Consider the following 21,849-nt stretch of genomic DNA (forward strand, 5'->3'; position numbering starts at 1 on the left):
ACTGTGTGTGTGTGTGTGTGTGTGTGTGTGTGTGTGCAATGTCCAACAAGCTAAGTAGATGGACAGACATGTGTGTGTGTGTGTGTGTGTGTGTGTGTGTGTGTGTAAGCAAATTCTACAAAGAACCTACTGCCAGAGAAAGACGGCAAATGTGCAGGAGGGACTCCCCAAAACTTTATGAAGCTTCTCCCCAGGCTCATGGTACTACTTTGGGGAGCTGTTCAATTTGGAGATGAGGTTTAGCTGGTGGAAAAGGGATGAGTCTTTAAGATGTGGGCCCCTGATTCCTGCTGTGCTAGTTGCTTTCTGGCTAGCCATGATGTGACCAGCTACACTCTCCAGCTACCATGATGTTCTGCCCAAGCTCTTGGGACAAGAAACTATAGACCAAAACTCTCTAAAGCCACAGGCCAAAGTAAGCCATTTTTCTTAAACTACTTAGATGGTACTTTGGTCATAGTAATGCATAGTACTCACCCCTGCAATAGCACAGCAGATGGGTAGAGGGAAGAGGCCATAATGAGCAATGTCCATTTCCTTTTGAAACCATGTTGGAGGAAGATCTAAACATTTTTACACCCTCTAGGCATGGGACTAAGTCAGCATCCATGTCGTCTACATAGATTGATGTATTAGTCAGGGTTCTCTAGAAGCACAGAACTTATGGAATGGAATGCCTCTATATATGAAGGGAATTTATTGGGATGATTTACAGTCTGCAGTCAAACTCACCCAACAACGGGCAGCTGTGAATGGAAAGTCCAAGAATCTGGCAGTTGCTCAGTGCTACACAAGGATAGGTGTTCCAGCTGGTCTTCTGTATAAGCTGGAATCCTGAGGCAGTGGGTTCCACAGATGTGCTGGCAAGTAAGTGCAAGCAGGCAAAGAAGAAGAAACCCTCCCTTTTTCCAATGTCCTTATGTAGGTCTCCAGCAAAAGGTGTGGTCCAGATTAAAAGTGTGTACCACCATGCTTAAACCTAACCTATTCTTTACTTGGAGCTTGCTCTGTCCCAGGATAGCCTTGAGCTCAAAGATCTGGTTGCCTCTAGCTCCTGGGATTAAAGGCCTGTATCTACCTTGCCTGGGCCTAAGCTTTTCATGGCTTATACTTCAAGATCCAGATCAATAGCCTGTGTCTTCCACCCTCAAGATCTGGATCACAGATGTGCCCTCCATTTCTGGAATTCATTCCAGATACAGTCAAGTTAACAACTGGGATTAGCCATCACAAATGGTACATATGAGAGGCAGGTAGTAAATGGAAGACTAGGACCACTGTTCAAGGTGGTCCATAGAATCTACAGATCCATTCTTTGACCATTTCCCAAATCTCTGAATATATGACTAGAATAAATACATTTGGTAGGTAGATTACTTCTCCCACTGCTGTGACCAAATATCTGACAATACCAACTTAAGGCAGGAAAGATTTGTTATTGCCTTACAGTTCAAAAGTATACAGTTCATCACGGTAAGGCCAGTGTGGTGGCAGCAGGAGACAGTTGGTCGCATCCACAATCAGAAGAACAGACAGGAAGTAGGGTTAAAGTAGAAAACCTCAGGTGATGTCTCACACACACACACACACACACACACACACATATGCCATGAACCCACTCATGAGCACAGTGACCCACTTCCTACTAAGAGGACCCACCCCTTCTAGTGGTGGCCCCACCTCCTCCAGTCCCATAACTTCACAAACAGCGCCACCAGCTCAAACACATGAATCTATGGGGACACGATACACTCAAACCGTAATGGCATACAATGCTGTGGTTGCTGTTTTATCTGAGCAGCCATGCCCCAAAGACTTCCATTCCACATATTACTCTAATATGATCTAGTTTTTGATACTATTACAATTTGAAATCTTCTATATGGTTCAAACTCCAGATTGTGTTTATTTTACTGAAAAGGTAAAAAGTGTTTGGGGACTGAATATAAAACGTTATTACACTATCAAAACTAAAAAGCTATCTAGCACCAACTTCTTTCCTCTTCTTGCTACTGTCCTTTATCACATTGCCTATACATTTCTATAGAAACACCCTTAAGCCATGATCAGGTTGGTTTTGTGGTCACTGCTAACAGCTAGAGCAAGAGGGAATCATTTACTACTACCTCCCTGTGTCTGAAAGAATATTCCAGCTTTGCTCTCTGGATTTTTTGACTCATGGTCAGGATATAGTGTCAAAACTGTGGCCAATGATTTGCAAATGGACAATTGCCCAAATCTGTTGCAGTTGCTCTGGAAGATGACAAGAACAGCTTGGCTGCCCGAGCTGCTCTCCAAATACCCAGGGGCCTCATCACCTATAAGGACAGCATCACTCAACCATCTGATTTCACTGTTATTTGCTTAATGCCAGACCCTGAGGTCACAATCAATTTAAACAGTGCACAGTGAGTGCTCAATTACCCATCTGCTGGGCCACTTGATACTAAAGCTCCCGAGAACACACTGTCGTCAACACTTTCCTGTCCGATGCACCAGGAGAGGCAAGGGCATCTGTGAAGACACATTCTGGTCATCACCTCTATCACGAGCACTTGCAAAAGCAGAAGCCTGCAGCAGAGAAGGGCTGCGGTTGGAAGATCACAGATCCCAGCCCCAGTGCCACCCCCAGCTTCAAATCCTTCCTGAAATCTCCAACTCTAAATAAAATAGGATTGCTAACTGCATTAAACTCCGAAAGCAAACTGAAATTTTTAACTAGTACTTACTTATCTGCTCTTAAATGATTAAAATCTGAACATGTCTGTAACCAAAACACCTGGGAGGTAGCAGCAGGAAGATAAGTAATAATGTAGCCTGGGCTACATTGTACACCTAAGGCCAAACCAGATATAAATAACCTATCTTTAAGTAATGACTTAGGTCAACTGTTTTGTAACTATTTTAGAAGCTTTGTATTAAGGTATTTCTCTCCTCTCTCTCTCCCCCCCCCCTCTCTCTCTCTCTATCTCTCTCTCCTTAAGTTTTTCATACTTCAAATTTGCAAATCTCCTACCGCTGCCTCCCAGTGCTGGGATTACAGACATGTATCATCTCACCTGGCTCCAAACATTTTTAAGAATGTATTTTTCATCAAGCATCATGGCATAATTCCAGCCTCAAGTGGCTGAGGCAGGAGGATCACTAATCTGAGGTCATAATGGATTACATAAAAAATGGTAATAATAAAACAACTAAAGCAGTGATTTGCAACCTTCCTAATGCTGCCACCCTTTAACACAATCCTTCATGTTGTTGTGCCCCCCAAGCGTAAAATTATTTTTGCTACTACTTCGTAAGTAATTTTGCTACTGTTACAAATTGTAAATATATCTGTGGGTTTCCAATGGTCTTAGGCAACCCCTGTGAAAGGGTTTCAGCACACACACACCCAAAGAGGCTGTGATCCATAGGTTGAGAACCACTAAGCTGAAGGAATTTGCATGCTGTTAATCAGAAAAACCCCTATGTTTTCTCCAAATTGTCTAAATTTTTATAATTTGTTGTGTTACAGTTTCCTCTGAGATTGTAAATATTCCATCTTGAAGGCAAACTCTTTAAACAGTAAGGTAAACAACTCAAAATAGTTTCAGCAAGTTCCTGAAACTGACCACTTTCACTGGGCCCCTCCAGAGTAAGCAATAAAAACTGAGAGCCCCTCTCACATAGGCCAAGCTGCAAAGATTCTCAGACAAAGTTGCAAAAAAGACTGAGACCAGACCAGCTGCCTGAAAGAAGCAGAAACTAGCCCAGCTGTCTGGTAGGGATTTATAGAGTAGCTGGAGCACCTGGAAAGGACACTCTGCAACCTGTTAAGCTGCCTGCAGGCTGAGCAGTGTGCTCCAGGTGATGCAGCTGTCTTTGAGTCATTTCTGCTCCTGTAAGTACCCCAGTAAAATTCATGGTTTACAAAGCTGGACTTTGGTAGTAAGTAGCCACACTTTAGTCTGTCATGGCTTCCCTATCTGGGGCTAGTAGATGTATGTGTTGCCTCTCCTCAGGATGTTTTGTCATAAAACATAACTATGTCATAAATACCATACTATACCTGTAAGGCCTTATCTAGCGCCGGAATACACAAAGTCACACTGCACAACAAACCTCACACAAGAGATTTGTTAGGGAGAAATAGTATGGCTGTTGCGTTTGAACAAGAAGAGAGACAGCAAAGTGTTAGGAGGAGAGGAGGGTTTTTTTAGGGTTGTTTTAACACATGCAGTGAGGTAGTGGAAAAGTACAAAGCAGCCAGAAGTATCGTTTGACCTTTAACACTTAGTCATAGGGGTGGGGATTTTCAAGTCTCAAGAGCTCAGGGGCAGGCTGTTCTTTCCTGGGCCCCTTCTCCCTATATTACCTAAGTATTTTTACAATTCTAGCTTTCTCTTATTAGCTCCTGTAAAACTGAACAGCTCGGTGAGTATGAGTAAAGCTGAGGGATGTCTTACCCTGCCAAGCGTATCCTCATAATGTTTCAGAGTGCTAGTTAGTTGTGTGCCAGTGGATAAGATTTTCATCCTGAACTTCGGGGACCTGTGAGCTTTTCCTAGATAATGAGCCACCTCGGTGCTTGATGGCTCTAAAGATTTAAAAAAAAAAAAAAAAAAAAGATGAAGGGTATTCCTAGTACAGCACTGCATGGGTCATCAGCTGGGGCTGAGTTCTGCAGGGCAGCTCCTCTGTCTCATCCTGGCTCACTTGTGCATCTTTGGACTGCTGCAAGATCACCACTGCTGACTTCAGGTAGCCTCTCTAACAGGTCTGAGTCCTCGTGGTGGGTCATCCATCTTTGCTCCACTTGGCCTCTTATCTTCTCACCCTCTAGCAGGAGAGCTGGACTTGTTCATGTGGAAATGTCAGGGATCAAAGAGAAGAAGAGGCATAGAATCCTTACACCCTAGGCTTCCCATCCTTCTGCTTCTTCTCCCGGATGGTGCTGAGAAGTGAACTCAGGACCTAGCAGGTGAGACATGAGGAAAAGTGAACTCAGGGCCTTGCAGATGAGACGTGAGGACTACCACTGAGCTATGCCTCCAGCCCCATCTTTACCTCTATTGCATTTTACTGGACTGAGCAAAGCACAGGCTGGCAGAAATGTAAAGTCTAGGAAAGTAAAGACATCATCTTTGTGGTAAGGGAAGAATTTGTGGTTATTTTACAATGGCCTACTTGTCTTTATTGCCTGTAAATGTAAAGAATTCTCATTAATCATCGTATTAAATGGAAGCACTTATAAAAATCACAGGGTTTGTTGGTATCTTTCAAACCAGGGTTACGGAGCCCAAAGCAATAAATGTCCTTGTGTGGCTTGTCGGTACCATCTGATTAACTTAAGGTTTAAACAAGAACTGTTTGGAGCTTACTCTGATTATCCAATAAATCTGTAGATAAGTACATTACAGTTGACTTAATTATACCAGCATTCAGGAGGCTAACACAGAAAGATTACTGTTAGTTCTACACCAATCTGGCTACAGTGCAGGATCCTGTCTCAAAATCCAAAAATAATACTTTAATTTCATGCTTCTGTTGTTGTATTGCATCTCACATGCTCCTTTGATGTGCTACTTCATGGCTGCCTCCTCAGAAACTTGATCAGGGGTCTGCTTAAATGAGTCTCTGGTGTTTCACTTCATGGTGTAATCTGATTTCTCAGGCACACTGCCTTACCTTTCTCTCCCTCTCCCACCCTCCTACAGAGGTCTTCTCCCAACACACTCAGCTGAGTCTGGCTTCACATCTCCTGATACCTTGCCTCTTTATTATGTTTCCATGGTATCTTAATCAGGGTTTCTATTGCAGTGAAGAGACACCACACCACAGGCAACTCCTATTAAGGAAAACATTCAGTTGGGGCTAGCTTATAGTTCAGTGGTTTACCCTCAAGGGGGGAAACATGGCAGCACGCAGGCTGACATGGTGCTGGAGAGATAGCTCAGAGTCCTACATCTGGACCCATAAGCAGCAGGAAGTGACTGTGAGCCACTAGACCTGACTTGAGTTTCTGAGACCTCAAGGCCCATTCCCTAGTGACACACTTCCTCCAACAAATCCACACTTACCCCAACAAGGCCACATCTCCTAATTGTGCCACTCCCTACCAATCTATGGGGCCATCTTTATTCAAACTATGGATTCTTCTCAGGTAGTGCCCACATATATTAGAACCTTCTCCAAAAGCCCCTTTAGTAATAGAGCAGTCTCCTTTGCATAACCCAGTCTAAATTGTATCAGTTTGTGATCATATTAATGATCATTTGTTTAATGTATTCCCTCTTCACAAGCATTGGCCTAGGAAAGTAATCGTCAAAATGTCTTAGCACAGGTTTTCTTTTTTCTTTAATCCCCACAAAATTTTATTTTGCTAACATTCCATCTAGGAGTAAACGGCACAGAACTGCAGATCTCTGATGTGACTGCCATTTTCCATAGTATGATTTCCTACTTTTGCTTAGATGCTAAGCATTTTACACTTTCCACCTGGTTGGCTTTGCTAACAATTTGTTGGGAAAACTTAAGGTAGAGGTTCCAGGGTAAACAGTTTATCTCCCAAAATACATGTTAAAACTCAAACTGTAAGCACCTCAAACTATTATCTTATTTGAAATTTGGTTCATTAAAGGCTTAATTACATTAAACTAAAGCACCCACGATGGTTAAATGGACTCTGGTTTAATGATTGTGTTTTTACAAAACTTAGATACAGATGTTCGTAGAGATAAGATGGCACCCAGAGAGGTAGTTACATAATTGAAATATCACATCTAAAATTCATGGAGTGTTTGCCTGCCTGTCTGTGGCTGAAGGACCAGGCATGACACATTTACCTCTCTGGCACCTTCAGAGGAAAGATAGCTCCACAAAGAGTGTACTTTTTATTTCTGGCCTTTAGACCTGTGACTCAATACACTCTGTAATTTTTTTTGCAACCCTAATAAAACCCATATTGAAGGGATTTCTTTTATTTGGCATGTATGAATTGTTAGCACAGATTTTTCATAGGGAAAAAAAAGGGAGGATACTGCCTACACAAAATTCCACTGGACACTATCAAATTTATAATCACCCCCTTTGAATTTTTCTCCTCATGTATTTCCTGAAATGTTTTAACTGTGTGCTAGGTTTTAAAGTTTGACATATTAACATTTTCATCATAATTTCAATTCATTAAAAGGAGACCACTGCAGGGACTGGCATAACAACATGAAACAGTGATGTAACTCTTTCCGGGTGAGGCTGGCAAGCATAAGTGTAGCTGGAAACCAGGGACTCCATTTGGCTTCCATTTCACAAGTCCCTTTCCCAACAATGTGTCTCCTAACATGGAACCCTTACCTGCCTTCATCTACATACCCTCCCACTTCACTGGGACCTTGCCTTGCCTATGAGTGTATACACACCTCCACTTTACTGTGACCCTAACTTGCCCTCGGCTGAATACAAACAATTGACTTCTTCTTGGTGGTACCTTAGCAACTCATCTCTTGTGATTACTTTCCATTCAGAAATGTCTTGTAACACATCCAAGAACTAGAGTCAAGAGGCCAGTCCAGCCTGAACCAGTTTGGGACACAAACTGTGTCTACTGAGTGAACTTTTAGGAGAATTCTCCTTTTAACTACCTTATTCCCTAAGCATGATCAGGCACACAAGTTGTTAAAACTGGTATCATTGTAACTATGTTCAGGAAAGGCTTACATGACCCAAGACCACCAATCCAAGCAGGTAACCCCAAATAGTTAGCAAACAACTTATTTCTTCTTTGAGACCCAACAAGAGAAAGACTTGAACAGTCACCAGTACTCTTGAGTACACTAGCCCATTTTGCACTGACTCTTTAAATAAAGCTCTTTCTGCTTTTCCATTTGTGCATAGTTTATAATTCTTTGAGTATGGTTTACTCAAGACTACTACTACTAACAAGACTACTGTCAACATGCAAGCCCAGTGGTATCTACACAGAACAACCGGAGCCTTCAATCTTCTATTTATATAAATGTGAGCAACCTCATTTTATAGCCTCTCTTCTCCTGGAACCCACAAGTGCTGGACAGTTTTCTGTCAACTTGACACAAACTAAAATCATCTGAAAGGAGGGAATCTCAATTGAGAAAACACCTCCATAAGATCAGGCTGCAGGTAAGCTTCTAGGGCATTTTCTTAATTAGTGATTAATAGGGAAGGGTTCAGCCCATTGGTGGTTCCACCCCTGGGCTGGTGGTCCTGGGTTCTATAATAAAGCAGGCCTCCATGGCCTCTGCATCAGCTCCTGCTTCTAGGTTCCTGCCCTGTTGGAGTTTCTGTCCTGACTTCCTTTGACAATGAACAGTAATATGAAAGTATGAGCCAATTACACCCTTTCCTTCCCAAGTCCCTTTGGTCATGGTGCTGTATCACAGCAATAGTAACCCTAAGACACCACATAAACAATGTCCCTTCACATTGCTTTATCTTAGTATAATACCTTCCTTTCTACCTTTCCATGCATGAAATCTTTTTGTTTATTAAATCATTTCTCTACATGAAAATATATATACAAGCTGATTTATCTCTATAGGAAAAGTCATAAAGTATTAAAATTTATTGGAGACTAAGTTGTCATTACAATTATAACTGATATGTAAATGCATTAAGATCTTGATAAAAATAAGATATACACCTTTTAATATGATGGTTGTAGCTTTTTACTTATCCATTTACATTGCTATAAAAAATTCTATAGACAGGTAACTTACACATAAGAGAGATTTAGAGTCTTAGAAGTCACTGTGTGGTGAGGTCTACTCTCTCACAGATAATACCTTCTCATTGTGTCCTCATGCTCTTTAAAGCCTTTTTATGTGTATGTTTTGCCTGCATATGTGTATTTGCACCATGTGTGTGCCTGGTATCCAAGGAGTTCCAAAGAGGGTATCAGATTCCCTGGAACTGGACTTATAGACAGCTGTGAGCTGCTGTGTGTGCAGAGAATTAAACCCAGGCCGTCTGCTCTTAACCTCTAAGCCATCTCAGCCAATCCCACCCATCACCTCTACCCTCAAGACTTGATCGCTTTCCCCAAGATCTCACCTCCAAGTAAACTTGAGAAGTTCAGTTTTGACGCACTCATTTCTCAAGAGTCAACATTCAGACCATAGCAGGCTGATCTGAACATTTGAGAGGATTTTTTTTTTCAGGAAGCAGGTATGAGGCACTGATTCTTGTATCCTTGGTTGTTTTTATCTGTTGTTACAAAGAGAATACATGAAGCACAGACTCCAATCTTAAGTTTTGTCATTATCTGTTGCTCATATGAACCAGTGAAAATAAAGTGAAATACTGTATTGAATCTTTTAAACTCTCTACATTTCCTATACTGACCCCCTCCGCCCCAAATTGAATAATGACCTGTATTCAAGCATCTATTTGTTGACACATAGGCCAACAACTCAACAGTCTATTTTGCTAAACATACATAGCTAGAATCTACCACACTGCCCTATTCTTAGGGTGAGTTCCTTCTCCTGGTCTGAGAAGTCCCCTGGGGTGCAAATTTCTCTCAGCTTTTTGCTAAAAGCTGCCTATTCAATGGGCAATTCAGCAAAGGGAGGTGTGCCTCTAACCTTTCCTAAGGGATGCACTACCTCTGGCTTCCAAGGATGTTTTCTGTTTAAACCTGCCCTTTGTTCAAAATAACTTGAAATACATATGACCATGAGAGAGTCGCGAAAACTGTCTCCCAGCTTTGACTGTGTTTTCAACAAAGTCTTAAAGCTGCGAATTAACTCACTTTACTTATGGGAAATAACTACCTTTAACTTAGCTAACTAAAGTCCCTAGACTTTATAGAATCGTGGCCAAACAAGATTGATTTCTCTTTAGTGGGAAAGAAAGAGAAATGGATAAACAGATGAACAAACAAATAGACATGTGGGCAGGTGGATGTGCGTGTGTGTGTGTGGTGTGTGTGTGTGTATGTGTGTGTGTGTGTGTATGTGTGTGTGTGTGTGTGTGTGGTGTGTGTGTGTGTGTATGTGTGTGTGTGTGGTGTATGTGTGTGTGTGGTGTGTGTGTGTGTGTATGTGTGTGTGTGTATGTGTGTGTGTGTATGTGTGTGTGTGTGGTATGTGTGTGTGTGTGGTGTGTGTGTGTGTATGTGTGTGTGTGTGTGTGTGTGTGTGTGTGTGTGTGTGTGTGTGTGTTTGCTGGAGATCAAACCCAGAACCATGTACATTCTAGGCACATGATGATAGCTCTATCACTGAGCTATATAACAAACTTTCTTTGTATTTTCTTATTTTCAGACAGGATCAACTATGCTGCCCAGGTTGGCTTTGAACTTGCTCTGTGGCTCAAGCTGGCCTTGAACTTGGATTCTTCCTCCAAAGTAAATGGGATGGCAGGCCTGAGCCATCCATCTCTGAGAATCCCTGTAACAACTAACTCCCTAACATAGTCCATTATTACCAAAGCTGATGTAGGTTCTGAGCCTTGCCCTGTGTAGAAGCAAGCATGGATAAGGAAACACTGAGCTGTGCTAAGTAGTTCCTGTCTTGGTGCAGAGAGGTGTCCTGGCTCCTAGGTTCCAGAATCAATGCTGGCGTGCTCCATGGTTCTCATATTTGTAGCATAATACTTCTAGGGAGAGGTATGCCTTCTGTGTATGAACTGAGAGAAAGTTGACGTGGGAGAAAGAAAAGGGGGAACCAGGATGACTTCACAATCACAGGTACATGTCCAAGCTGTTGGAGGAAAGTGGAGGTTTAGATTTGAAAATATGTTCTTTACAAATGCTAACCCCACGTGTCCTCATAAAGCCTCTCTGGATTCAGCTGGCTCAGCGTTACTTATCTGCAGGTAGAGTGGCATTGGCTTCCTACCACTACCTTGTCATATGATCCAATGCAGGTCACATAGTCAAAACATCCACACTTACTTTCTAGACAAATAACTCTTCCCACAGCATAACTGTGCTTAGAATTCAGTAGCTCTAAATATAATGTATAGGCTACATCACTCTGTCTTTCTAATTTGAAGAATAGCATGCTAACTTTCTTTGTTACCCATCAAAGAATTCTACATTCAGAACACTAGCGATATAAAAGAAGAGGGAGGAAAATGCAAATTTAGAACAACATGGTAGGAAAGAGAAAGGATGCTTGCTGCTTAAACCATCCAGTGTCTTGTAATTTTAGAATAAAAGCTATGATCGTTATTTTTACTTATAAAGATAATAGTAGTTAATTAGAAAATAGTGGATCTTAGACATATGATAAAGGCAATCTTGAGTAATAATAAAGAGAAGTTGCTATACAGATCCAACTAATTATTTACAGAGATTTAAAAAGTACCTCCAGTAGGCAGGAGGAGGTGTATTCTCCTGATCATTTAATACAATTTCAGTTAAAGTAGAACATGCAATTTTGAAAGAAACAAAAGGATTAATCAGTTTTTACTTTATGTCTGGTCCATTATTCCACGTTCTGATCGTATTTATTGCTCTCATATGTGAACAGAGTCTAGTCATAGACAGCACTGAGCCAGTCTGGGTCTTTAAACCAGTTTCTGCTCACTTTTCTAGGCCACTTTTCCTCTTTAACCCAGATAAGGCACCATCAACAAACCAAAGATACATTCCACACAAGTCCAGTTTGATGAACCTAAGAGTTTATTGGGTTTACTAACAAGAGTGTGAGTGATCAAAACCAGCTTCATCCCTAAAAAGCCCACTCCATCATGGGTGACACTTCACTAGCTACTGTTTACTGCTCTTGTAACATTGATAGAGCCTTCGTGACCTGTGAGCTTTCACTGTACCTATGTCTTTTAAGAGTCATAAGCTTCCTGAGTCTTAGGTGCCTCCTCCCTGCAGCAGGGAATGCTTCAATTAGGAGAAAATAGCTCCCTAACAGTACCATATATATGCAGTATTTAGCACACAAAAACAGAACATATGAACACTGAAGTCAACAGGCTCCTGAAAACACCATGAGCAAAGATCTTTGTTTATAAAGACAAACTATTGCAATTAATAATTAGCCATTGTCCCAACATCTGTTGCTTGTTGTGTCTGCATAAACAGCCCTTTGTCCTGAGTCACCTGTGAGCACTCACAGCAAAGGCAGTACCGTGAGTGCTGTTTTGGGAAATGGCTTGCTGTCAATGCCCTAAGCAGATGCTGGGCCAGCTCCTTCCATTGCACGTGTTATACAAATCATTTGGGTTGGGAAGCCAGGAAGGCTCTACATTTCTGCCTTCTGACATTAGCATATTTTAAGGATTGTTTGCTTATCAACAGGATCAATCTCTAGCTCAGACTGGTCTGGAACTAGCTATGAGGATTCACTGGCCAATAACTACTGCCGTAGTTCAGGAAGTATCATTTGAGAAATGGAGTCAGCTCTTGGTCAAGTCCATTGGGCCAGATCAGTAAGATGAGGCAGTTGCTCCCAGGTAGTTAGAACATGTGTGAACTCAGTGACTCCCTGGACTTCCACTTGCCTATCCTTGCCTAATGTAGCCACGAATAGACATGCACAGCAGCCCTGGCCTGACAAGAATATGGTAAAAAGCTAATGTGGTCTCTGCGCTAAATATTAGCTACACTACTGTTGTGCAGCTATTTTCTCTTAATTGAAGCATTCCCTACTGGAAGGAGGAGAAAGCTCCTAAAACTCAGTGAGTTTTGAGTCACACCACCAAGCAAGCTACCCATACCTGCAAAGGCAACAAGTAAGATGGAATAGTAGAAGAATTTAATGACTATGAATTTAATGATTTTTATGGTACAGAGAAGACCTGAAAAATGAGGGTTCTTATTCATGCTCCCAGCATCCTTTCAGGAAACCTGTGGGAACTATGGCATCTGGCTCTACATAAAGTAATGCCAGGCCGAACTATGGAAGCCATAGTGTGACCTTTATCACTAAGGTCTTCCTGGACCACCATGAGGAGTCTGAACAATGGCACCTTCAGGCTCTTTAAAGCATTCAAGCCTGGGATACCTTCCTAATAAATGTGCATGCCAGTGATACCACAATAGGAATCTGTTACTCTATCTCAGGATTATCCCAATGGGCACTCTTTGTCCTGGAGCTCTACACTGAACTGTCTATGACCTTCTCAACTCTAATATGTCTGAGCCTCTTATATGGCCACAACACTGCCTCCTTTCATGGGGGACAGATATGACTGTCCCTGATTTTTCTGTACTTTCTTCTAAATACCTTTCTTTCCACAATGAATCTTGTACCCCAAATTCCATCTTAGCATCAACTTCCTATACATCCCAAAATGGCACTTAGAGTCACTGGTTCATAACAAAGACAGAACTATAGCATAGGAGGAGGAAATGCCATATTTAAAATAAATTCTCAGTGAAACATAGACTCCCCACCTCAAACAACTCCACTCTACACATAGAATCAGTTCTGTGTGGATTTTAGATCTAAGAATAGTTAAAAAAAAAAAAAAAGAAGAAAGAAAGAAAGAAAGAAAGAAAAAGAGTTATTTTTCAGAGGACCATTAAGAAATGAAAAGTCGTGACACCCTGGATTTTACTATATAAAGAATAGCTGCCTAAGAGAAGACACCATTTGGGCAAAAGGAAAACCCTGTTCAAGTTTCTTTTCTACTGCTGTGATAAAATGACATGGCAAAAAGCAACTTGGGGGAGAAAAGGTTTATTTTATCTCACAATTCCAAGTTCTAGTCCATCATTGTGGATCTAGTCCATCACAGTGTCAGAAACTTGAGACACCTGGTCATATATCCACAGTCAAGTGCAGAGAAAATGCATGGTATTGCTACTCTTACACAGCAACCCCTAGGATATGCCTAGGGAATGGTACCACCCATAGAGGGCAGGGTCTTCCCATTAGTTAACTTATTAAGACAGTCATCCACAGATATGCCCACAGGGCAGTCCAAGACAGATAATCTCCCAGAGACTCTATGTCCAGAAAATATGAAACTGCTTTACACTAAGTAGGGGAAGACAGCTTGATTTTAGAGTGTATTTAGTTCCTAGAGCTACTGTGACAAACCCACACACACCTGGAGTTGTGTGGCAGACTTGTTTCTTCTTTCACACAGCTGGAAACAAGAAGTCTGAAAACATGGCCAAGACTGGAGTTAGGCACTGACATAGAATTGACCCTTCCAGGGACTTCAGTGAGCCATTCCTGGCATCTCTCAGCTTTTGAAGATTGGTGGGGTCCTTGGTGTGTGGTCATATTGCTCAGTCTCTGCCTCTGTGGACATAGTGCCTTCTTTTCTCCCCATGTGGAGCCTCCCCTCTTCCTCTATCTTAAACAAACACATATGAGGTTGCAGAGATGGTTCAGTCAGTAAAGTACTTGCCTTGGAAGCATAAGGACCTGAGTTCAATTCTACAACCCACATAAAAACTGCCTGAAAACATATATACAAGTAACATACACACTGAACAGGTTATATTTAGGAATATATGTGTATACACACATGCATATGACAACAACTAATGAAAAAAAAGAGGCCATGAATTTTAAAGAGAGAGAAGAGGGTATATGGGAAGATTTGGAGGGAGGAAAGGAAAGGAGAAATTATGTAAATACATTATAATTTTAAAACAAAAGGAAATAATTTTTAAAAGATGTTGTAACAGACCAAGAAAGGGAGGAAGGAAGGAAGGAAGATTGCCTGGTATAATCCATGCACTTTTATTCCCAATGCTAAGGAGGTCAGAAAGACAAAAATGCCTAGGGCCTGCTGGTTAGCCAGCATAGCTTACTTTGTGAGCTCAGGCCAGAGACAGAGCCTCTCAAAGGACAATGAGGACAGTAAGATGGCTCAACAGGTTAAGGCACTTGCCACTGAGTCTGACAACCCGAGTTTCAGGCAACATAGCATCCATCTAGGAGGGAAAGAGACAACTTGCAGAAATTTTCTTCTGCATGTGCATATAATAGTGCATGTGCTCACATAGACACTTGAATGTAAATATATATATGGAATGAATGAATGAATGAACACATGAAAAAAATATTTAAAGGTGAGCAGGGCCTGAGGAATGACATCCAAGGTTGTCCCTGACCTCTGCATTCTGGTGCACATGTGTGCACATGCACCAACACACAGACATGCTTCTGTAAACACACAATACTCACACACATACAAACAAAACAGGTGATTAAATTCAGAGCTCAATCAGATAACCCAGAACCATCTTTCTATCACTGCATTCTTAATCCATTGCCACCTCAACACCTCCTGTTTCAAATAAGGAAAGATTACAGTTCCAAGGTGCCTTCAGAGTTGTAATTCAGCCCACATGACTGGGAAGGATATGAGTTTCTCTTTACACAGAAGATATTCAGATGGAAGACTGTAATGCTCTCTCAAAGGCCCTCCAGTTCTAAACTCTGCTGTTCTATAAAAACACATAGTTGTAGCATCACACACGGTAACCACAATAAGATGGTCTTGATTGCTGTATTGTTTGGAGGATAATTCAGAAAGTTTTAACAACAAAGTTTACTGTTAAAAATGAGATGAGGAAAAGTGAAAGAATGAACTGAAGTCAGACACGAAATGAGAATTGGAGTAAAGGGGAGTAAGAAAAATGAAAACATAAGTGTAATGGTTTGTATATGCTTGGCCTATAGGGAGTGGCACTATTAGGAGGTGTGGCCCTGTTGGAGTAAGTGTGTTACTGTGGGTGTGGGCTTTAAGAGCCTTACGCTAGCTGTCTGGAAGTAAGTATTCTGCAAGCAGCCTTCAGATGAAGATGTAGAACTCTCAAGTTCCTCCTGCACCATGCCTGCCTGAGTGCTGCCATGTTCCTGCCTTGATGATAATGGACTGAACCTCTGAACCTGTAAGCCAGACCCAATTAAATGTTATCAATAAAATGTTTTTATGACAATCCAAGCTCTACATGCTTCCCAAGATGGCAACTGTGAATGAATTTATTTCCCTGTTAGAGGTGGCAAGCAGGGCGACCACAAACATCCTCCTGTCCCAAGTATGCCTCTTGGGAGGTGCCCTTAGTTTATATGAAATAAAGGATATCTTGTGCATAGTTAATTAATACAGGGCCCTAGAGATATCTCCCCTTTTCCTCCCCCTCTGCCTCTCTCCATTCCTCTCCTTCTTTCTCTGTGTCCCTTTATTTTCTTCTCCCAGATTCCTCATATCTTTCTCTCCTCCAAGTTCTCCTCTCTCTTCCTCTTCCCTGGCCCTTCCTCCTCCCTCTTCCTCATCTTCTCTTTAAGATAACACCACTGAATAAGAGAATCTAAATGGTTAAGACAGGCCCCTCCACTGCCACAGACACTCACACATATAATCTCAGCACTCAGGAGGCTGAGGTTGAAAAATTGCCACAAGATCAAGACTAACCTGGGCTATATAATGAGTTATACAGTGTGAGACACTGTCTCCAAAAATGAGGAGGAGGAGGTAGAGGAGAAGAAGGTAGAGGAGGAGGGAGATGAGGAGGAAGAGGAGGGAAAGAAAAAGAAAGAGATGGGTATCTCCCTGTAAATGGGAAGCTGTGTCTAATGGAGGCTGTGAGGATTATTAATGAGAAAATTCAAAGATTCCCTTTCTGGGCTCAGTAAAGGTAAAAGGAAACATCCAAGTGGACCCCTGAGTCTACTCTTAAGCACCCTAACCATCTTCTGCAACCCCAGAGGGCTCACTACCTCCAGAGTAGGTCGGGCCCCGAGAGCTAATAAATCATGGTTAGAAAATGTGGCAAGATGTGTATTAAATAAAATATGGCTCATTTAGGTTGCTTTTTACTCTTTCCCATTAAACAGTGGGTATGAACTGAAAGGCTTTAGCACATAAATCCCCCGAATCTAATCTGTAACATGAAGCGTCCATGTGACCTCAGTAGAGGCAGGCATGTGGGGTGAGGCCTGATGCTGAGCAATGAGCTCTCCAAGAGGGTTCTCACAGTTCTCAAGTTGATGCATAAGGAAAAGGTCTGTGTTCTAGATCAAAGAGACAATGCTGACCTTAGAGTTGGGGAGCCTAGGTTTCAGTTCTGGACCTACCTGTCTCATCCTAGGCCAACATTTCAACATCCGTGACAGGATAACAGAACATCAATGAAGAATTCTGCCTCTCTGAGACTTAATGATTCTGTCCTCTTGTTATTTTACTTTTTTCATTATTATTTTTTACATTCCAACCACAGTTTCTCCTCCTGCTTCTTCTACAAGTCCTTCCCCCTACCTCCTCCAATTCATTCCTCCTCCAGTTCTTTCAGAAAAGGGCAGGCAACCAACCAATAGATATCAACCAAACATGGTATATCAAGTTGCAGTAAGACTGGGCACCTCCCCTCATATCAAAGCTGCAGGAGGCAACCCAGTATGAAGAAAAGGGTCCCAAAAGCCGCCAAAAGAGTCAGAGGCAGCCCCTGCTTACATTATTAGCAGTCCTACAAGAAGACCAAGCTACAATTTGGTGGTCTGCCTGAAAATTGGGAATTGCTTTACCTCAAGACCCAGGCACATCACTACTAATCATCTACCTAAAGGACACTTGCTCAACTATGTTCATAGTAGCTTTATTCATAATAGCCAGAAACTGGAGACAATCAAGATGTCCCTCAATAGAAGAACAGGCAAAGGAAATGTGGTACATTTACACAAACAGTGACATCATGAAATTTCCAGGCAAATGGCTGAAACTGTTCTCTTTTTATGAAACAAGGTCTTAGTACGCAGCTCAAGCTGGCCTTCAACTTGTGATGCTTCTAGTTCAGCCTCTCAAGTGATTGGCTTACAGGAACGTAACACCACACCAGACTGATGATTCCAAGTGTGGCCAGAGAAAATGCAGTAGTAGCATATAGCTGTGTTGAGTCCTTAATGGTACTGAGTCAAAATATTTATCAGCACTGAAGCACGTGAAAGGCAGTATGAGCCCAAGGCTCTTACCAGGAAGAAGAGGAATGGAAGACAAAAAGAAGAAAGAAAGAAAAAAGAAATCAAGAATGAAAGCAGAAAGGCCTGCTGGGGTTATTCCTCTAAAGCCTCAATTGCCTGGGATTTCAAAGGAATTAGAGATGTAACAACACAGCTCTGACTTTGCTGAGCATCTCTGTGTCTGTGTGCTTCTAAGGCCCAAATGTGTCACTGCAGCTTCTTCCTAGCAACTGGAAGAATATGTTTCCATCTGGCTGAGCTCTCTGATGACAATTACCCGATGATCTGTTACTCTGACAAATCATGCCACACCTAGCTCTTCTTGTTATATTTCACATATTCTCAGGGGTAAAAATGTTGCTTTCATTCAGTCAAAGACCCAATTCTTAGTAATCTTTTTTTTATAACAGAATACCATGCCTACACCAAGTGAATGATAATTTTGTCTTAATTTTCAAAACAATTTCAATGCATAAAATACACTTTGTCCATCCTAAATCCATTTATCCTCAGAATAGACTTCTGTTTCCTTCTTTGTTGCTTTCTATTCTAGATCAGAATGGAGGCCAAAAGGACAAACACTACTAGGATTGAGTAATTCACTGGGCAGGTTTTATGTTTTCAAGTATGTGTTATTTTGGTCCACTGAGCTTCATTGTAATTCTTTTTTGGATGTGTTTAGTTTCACAATGTGATTAATGACTCAACTTGTCTCCCTGCAATTGTCTTAAGAATTTGCAATAGCAAATTTATTCACTTACTATAAATGCAAAACAGAGATGTGATTCTCAATGCAAATGTTGCCCTTAAAACATACAGATATTTATCACCAAGTGCTTTTGTAATCAACTTTCTGGATTTTGCACACAGTATACTGACTATTAACTTTTAAAAATATAATATTGTCTCTGATAATTACCTAACTCATAACATTGCAAATTGAACTCTTCCTAGCTAAAGACAGCAGCACAGGGAAATAGTCCACACTGTGCACAGTCAAAAGTCTGCCTAATAAGGGCCATGTACTTGACTGACAACTAGTTTCCCCTGGGAATGATGTTAACTAGAATTCTAAGGATAAATGGATTTATAAAGTGACTGTCACAAGTAAATTGGTCACATGTTTGACCTAAATTGATCATCTGGATAACAAACCAGACATCATCCCTCAGGATTCTCTCAGTGAGCCACTGGAATGTTGCTCTCTGAGTCAACAAAGATCCCTGACTTTCCTGAGTGAGCAGTATTAAAAACTCATCTTACTGTCAAAACCACATGCCTCCTCAGTGGCTCTGAGCCTGGGTCAGACTTACAATGGCTGAGCATCCCCCCTCTGCCCCCAACTCTGGATTCCAAACACATAGAAATATTTATCACTTGATCTGTTAATCAGTGTTCATCAATGTGACAGCACCTGTGTAAAGCATCTTAAAAGAGGAAACGTTACTTTGGCTCAGGGTTCAGAGGTTTCGGTCTACAGGCAACCATTTCCTTTGCTTTGGACGGAGACAAGGCAGAACAGCAGAGAGAACACATGATGGAAAGTGGCAGTCAGGAAGTCGAGAGAGGGAGGGGGAGAGAAGGGGGGAGGAACAGACAGAGAGAGAGAGACAGAGACAGAGACAGAGAGACAAAGAGAGATGTGAACAAGGGACAAGATACAGTTTCCACCAGTCTACCACTAGTGCCAATCAGATTACAAACCCTCAGTAAATCCATGGGCTGATAAGTCAAAACCCTCATGACCCAATCACATCCCCAAAGCCCATCAGCTCACAACTGAACCAAGCCCCTGTCATACACCTCTCAGGGACATTTCAAATAAAAACCATGGACACTTGGACATGGTACACTCCCTATCTCTCCTTTTCTTCCCACAATTCATTTGGCAGTGGGATATAGAACACAGCACTCCCAGACAGACACTAGAGAAGTCTCAATCCTCAAACCAGAAAGGCACATATTTTCCAGCATGGTAGTACATACGTCTGATAGCTTATAAATGCTAATGCTATTTCAAGTCCACTTACCTGTTCTTTCATTTCTCTTTTTAACTCAAGAAAGCAGATCTATATTTAACAGTACACCTGAAGCTACAGAAAATTTCTCAGGCTAAAGAGAAAACGCCTCCACGACACATGAGCTGCTAGTGCATCTGGTATTAGACAGTAGGCCCACTCTTATTTTCACAGGAACCGTGCTCATCTTAATTTGAGTAAAAGAGTGTTTCTCAAGGTTATGAATCATACAGGTCTTTAGCGACAGACTGGGACTAGGTATATCTTAGTATATCCTATTTAGCCCCAGATGAAAGTATGCAGCTTCATTGACTACACAGTCAGACCTCTACTTAAGTTCTAGTCTTTAAAAGTATATTATTCATCTTTCTTAATGCTGTGACAAAATATTGACAGAAAGCAGTTTAAGCAAGGTTGGCTTACATTCTGAGAAGATACAATCCATTTTGGCAGCAGGAGCATGAGGCAGTTGGCCATGTTGCTTCTGCTATAAAGAAGCAGAGATGAAGCCTAGTGCTCTAACCCTGCCGCATAGCAAAGGGCCTCCTCCATCCCCTCTGGGAGAATGAACTAATCATCCCCAGGGTAAGACATAGGTTTAGTTGTCACAGTCTTAGTTGTCACAATGCCCCATCACCCCACAGAGACTTCCTTCACTAAGCCATCAGTTATGTGGCTAAAGTTATGTTTGGGTAAAGATATGTGTATCTTTACCCAAGTTCAGAGCTTACAATTTTGAAATCCTTAAAGGAATGGATGTAAGATTTACTCTATTCTTATATATATATATATATATATATATAAAGATTTCTTTATTTTATGTATATGAGTACACTGTAGCTGTCTTCAGACACACCTGAAGAGATCATCAGATCCCATTAGAAATGGTTGTGAGATGCCATGTGGTTGCTGGGAATTGAACTCAGAACCTCTGGAAGAGCAGTCAGTGCTCTTAACCTCTGACCCATCTCTCTGGCCCCTACTCTACTCTTTAAACTGAAACATCATTGAAGTACATGACTTCCCTGTTGCCTCCAGACATCCACAGAGCACAAGGGTAGACAGGATGGACTAGGATGTGAACTGTTACACAATTGCGGTTAGCTAAGAAGAAATACCACAGTTCCATGCATGTTAAATGAGAAGTGTCCAGCGTACAGTGGATGGGATGAGCTAGGCTGAGGTTCACTGATGGCTGCTCCATACCAACCTGGAAAGCCAAGATAAGACTGAAGGCCTTCACATCCTCTGAGTCCAGGCCTCTTTCCCTCAAGCTCCCTAGAGACCTTTGGTCCAGGACAAACAACCTCACTGCTCTGTGAGGCAGAAAGATCACCTCTTTGAGATTTGCGCTGTGCTGTATAGGGTCTGGACCACTCTCAGGGACTTGCTGAAGTGCAGAATCTCCTGGTTCAGTCCTGCTAGAAGCAGTGTCCCTTGTCTGATATCAATAGATTTGTGTCCAGCAATTGTAGCAGCCAGCAGCTGCAGAGGTTACATTTTACATCACCCTTAATTAACCTGACAGGATACAGCCCCACCCCTGTCTGAGACTAAGAGAAGAGGAGAGGCTTGGGGGAAGCCTACAGAAGGGCTTTTATGTTTTTGGCTATTCCACGGGTAAATGTCTCAGAAAATTGCACTTTTATTGTTTCCAGGACCTGAGCCCACATTGCAGCAGCCCAAGCTTGGAAGGTCCTGTCAACTCACCCATCAGCTTTCGCAGGGTGGAAATCTCTGCAAGATTGGACCATTTAGCACATTTAGACATTTAGATATTAATGATAGGGTCCCAGCAAACAGCTGGGATCCAGCTTCCAGTCCTCGATCCTGGAAGTGGTAGCCTTCCCGTTCACCCCTGCTCCAGCCAAAGTGACAAGAACACCATTTTAAGGGAACTTTCTAGAAAGTGTGTTTGTGTGTGTGTGTGTGTG

At 41.9% G+C, this 21,849-nt stretch overlaps 1 long non-coding RNA gene across 1 annotated transcript; it reads right to left on the reverse strand.

Annotated features, from left to right (window-relative positions):
* Positions 1-4,220: 4,220 nt before the first annotated feature.
* Positions 4,221-20,463, reverse strand: LOC116098442. Its single transcript, XR_004121855.1, has 4 exons — positions 20,339-20,463; positions 9,067-9,219; positions 4,696-4,953; positions 4,221-4,576 (listed from the first exon to the last, which is right to left on the reverse strand). It is a non-coding gene; the product is annotated as an uncharacterized LOC116098442 (long non-coding RNA).
* Positions 20,464-21,849: the final 1,386 nt, after the last annotated feature.

This window comes from Mastomys coucha, unplaced genomic scaffold, assembly GCF_008632895.1.
Source record: "Mastomys coucha isolate ucsf_1 unplaced genomic scaffold, UCSF_Mcou_1 pScaffold20, whole genome shotgun sequence".
Lineage (NCBI taxonomy): Eukaryota > Metazoa > Chordata > Mammalia > Rodentia > Muridae > Mastomys > Mastomys coucha.